The 3789-nt window shown below is 51.4% G+C and overlaps 1 non-coding gene across 1 annotated transcript; it reads left to right on the top strand.

Annotated features, from left to right (window-relative positions):
* The first annotated feature begins 811 nt into the window (after positions 1-811).
* Positions 812-952, top strand: LOC112605517. The gene has a single exon (XR_003115495.1). It is a non-coding gene; the product is annotated as a U4 spliceosomal RNA (small nuclear RNA).
* Positions 953-3789: the final 2837 nt, after the last annotated feature.

Here is a 3789-nt window from a genome sequence, read left to right as displayed (position 1 = left end):
ATGCGGAGAGGGAAAGCCAGAGAGAGGAGGGGGATATGCCAGGCTCTTTAAACAACCAGCTTTTGAGGGAACTAATAGAGTGAAAACCTACTCATTATAACAAGGACAAGGACAGTACCAAGACCTTCATGAGGGATTTGTCCCCATGATGCAAACACCTCCCATAAGCCCCCACCTCCAACATCCGGGATCAAATTTCAACATGAGGTTTCAGGAGACAAATATCCAAACCACAGCAGCATTACAGCCAGAATTCCAGGTGTGGCTGACCCCAGCTGGTGTATCTGTTGTTGTTTACACACGTTACACCCACGAGTCATCATCCATGCCACCTACTACCAGTGGACAATGACCTCGTGGCGCAGGTACCATCAATGCTCCATCGGGCCACTGCAGAGACAGGTGAGCTTGAAAAGGGGCCACCATGGCCACAAATCAGAAAATGTGGGATCAGAAATGGAACTGCGGGATACAATTCTTTGGCATAGAAAGGGCCAGGCAAAATTATGACACAGTGCATTAATAATTAATTAGTGCTTAATCATGAGCTCTACATAGCAGTTCATTACCCAAGGACACTCCCCATTGTAACTGTAGCAGATGGGTCTGGGCAGGCAGCCCTGCCAGCCTCTTTTGAGGCTCACCATTGACTTTGAGGCTCCCCTTCCAGGGCTAAGGTCACTAACCTCCCCTAGACCTGGTGACCAGAAGCCAGTGTAAGAGGTCCCCAAGAACAGGGGTGATCTGACTCACCCTGGAGAAATTTAAGACATGCTGGGAAGGCAGCGCCCTTGCTTAAAAATAACTCCTCAGCTTTCTGCAGTGGCGGTACCATAGCCAATGAGGTTTGCCTGAGGCGTGATTATTGCTAATTGAAAACTTTTCCCAATAGCTTGCCATGACAACTTGAAATATAGTTGGCATCGAGAATTTTTGAGACTCTCTACAGAGGCTGAACAACCAAAAAAACAAAAATTTAACTCCTTCTCAGCTTCACTTTGGCACAATGCCAGAGACCTCTATTAAGTTGTGCTCATTTGTGCAGCTCCCCACCCCCAACTTCAAATACAAATGCCCATCAGGGAGCTAAAACCTTCTGCATTCGTTGGTTGTAGGAGTCCCCCACCAGGATGTGAGTGTTGAGGGTGTAGGGGCAGGAACCATACGTGAGTCTTTGTTGTATTTGCTATGCTATGTGACAGGTGGGTGGATGGATAGATGGGTGGATGGGTGGATGGGTGGGTGGGTGAATGGATGGATGGACGGGTGGATGGGTAGGTGGGTGAATGGATGGATGGATGGGTGGATGGATGGGTGGATGGGTGGATGGTTCGATGGGTGGGTGGATGGTTCGATGGGTGGGTGGATGGGTGGATGGGTGGATGGATGGATGGATGGGTGGATGGACGGGTGGATAGATGGGTGGGTGGGTGGATGGATGAGTGGATGGACAGATGGATGGGTGGGTGGAGAGACAGGAGTGAAAAATACACAACAGAGGGAGAGGAAAATCACAGTCTATCCTTGCTTGTTTCCGGCAAAGAAGAATGTAGCTCCTGACTGGCTGCCACATTTGTGTCTGAGCAGCGAGTCCCAGGGACCTTCTCAGTGGTGCCGATGGCCTCTCCAGGCAAACAGCGCAGCCCTGGCCGGCATCCAGAAGGAACTCCAGGCTGCCTCTGCTTCCCGGACGCACAGCCTCACCTGGGGAAAGACCCCAGACAGAGCCTGCAGGGCCTACAAATAGCAGAGTCCCTGGCTCTGAGCACAGGCAAGGGAGAGGGGACGGGCAACAGGACTTGGGCGCCCAGTCACTCCCCTCCCTTGCGCGGCGGAAGGGCAGGCGCTGCACCTCTAGGAGGAAGGCAGATGTGAGAGGGATGAGCCCTTCCGGGGGCTCAGAAGATCAAAGGCAATGACGTCCTAAGAGAATTAGAAACCAGAAACAGGGCCGGGCGCGGTAGCTCAAGCCTGTAATCCCAGCACCTCCGGAGGCTGAGGGGGTCGGATCGCAACAGAGCGAGACTCCGTCTCAAAAAAAAGAAAAAGAAACTGGAAACAGGACGAGCTGTGTCTGCAGAAGCAGCGCGTGGGACCCACTCCCCGCAAGGGCTTTGTGGATAGGAACCCAGCACAGACTTCCGTCTTATCAACAGGACCGAGGCATGAGAACACGAGGGTCAGCCTGGGCTCCCTGACCGCAGTCCCTCCAGAAGGGAGTCTGGACAGCGAGTCTTGTCTCTGCTGCTCCTCTGGGGCCTCCTGATGCCTGGCAGGGAGAGGAGCCACCCTGTGAGGGTTTCTGAAATTAAACTGTTCTCAGAGTCACAGCCGTCAGGAAGGGACAGCAAGAGCCAGCTGACAGAGCATGAATCTTTCCAACGCAATCAGTCTAGGATGGGAAAAGAAAGACCAATTTCCAGCCTTGCCAGACTCCTGGGGATGGGCTGAGCATGCGGACTCTCTCACTCACCAGCCGCTGACCTTGGCCAAGCACCTCCTTGTCTCTGATTCTTGGTTTCCTTATTTATAAAACGATAAAAGTCCTGATCTCACAAGGCTGATGTGACAGCCAGAAATAGCGATGGTGTGTGACAGGCCTGCAACCCTTCCAGTTCCTCTCCTTCACCAGCAAGCCAGACGCCTGTTTTATTCAGGTTTTCAGGCAGCCACACGCTTCAGGAGAAGCAGGACTCCCTGGGAGCCTAGTAGAGTGTCTTGATTGGTCTAAGTCAGTCAGGGTGACCCAGTGATTTGTTTATGAACAGGCGTGTAACTTCATTCTGACTAACAGGACACGAGGGGAAATCTCTGGGTGAATTTGGGGAAAGTTTCCCTTACTCTTAAAAAAAGAGCCATAAAGAAGGGGCTTTCTCTCTTTCTGACCTTTGGGTGTGGCTGGGTGAGAACATGATACTTAGAACTGCTGCAGCCATATTGTGACATAAAGGGATAATAACCAACATAAAAGCCAAGAGGCTAATGGCGGCAGAGTGTCGAGATGAAAAGAAGCCAAGCCCTTGGTGACAGCCTTGAGCGGTTGAATTAATTTCCCATGGGATGTCCCCACCTTGAGACATCTCATTAAGTGAGAGAAAGCTGTCCCAAGGTCAGAGACATGGGATAGTGGGGGCCAGGGGCAAAGACTATGGAGCTTGACGGCCCAATCCACCACCACTACCACCAAGGACTTTTGGCTTGTTTATTTTCTCTCTCTTCTCAGTTTCCTCATCTGTGAAATGGGGATGGTGATAATAACTGTATCTGGTTTATGAGATCATCGTGAGGATTGAAGGGGTTAATGTGTAGAAAGTATTCAAATCGCATCTGGCATGTTGTAAGTATTATGTAAGGGTCAGCTATGACTATTACAAGCCATTTTGAGCTTTTTCTCTTATTTATATCTCAAAGTATCCTCTTAAAGTCTGCATGGAATAGGTGCTCGGTCAGTAGTAGCTGTGTGTTCACAAGTTTCTGGGCTGAACGACTGTGTGCGCCACTGTATGTGCACAGAGATGGCACTAATGCAAATGTCCCAAGGAACTTCTCGAGTGGACATCACTGCACTCGTGCACCACACCCCCAAGGGCAGCTCCTGCAGGAGGGGAATAAGCAGAAAGCAGGAGAAGGCATTCCAAAGTGACTGGGGGGGACTAGGGGGTGTGGGGCATACTAGAGGGAGTGGGAGGTACTGGGGGTGTGGGGGGTACTAGATGGGGTGGGGGCACTAGGGGGAGTGGGAGGTACTGGGGAAGTAGGGGGTACTAGAGGAAGTGGGGGGTTTGGGGG

Source organism: Theropithecus gelada, chromosome 13 (assembly GCF_003255815.1).
Source record: "Theropithecus gelada isolate Dixy chromosome 13, Tgel_1.0, whole genome shotgun sequence".
NCBI lineage: Eukaryota > Metazoa > Chordata > Mammalia > Primates > Cercopithecidae > Theropithecus > Theropithecus gelada.
The sequence above is the reverse complement of the archived record's forward strand: the minus strand, read 5'-3'. Positions and strand labels throughout refer to the sequence as shown.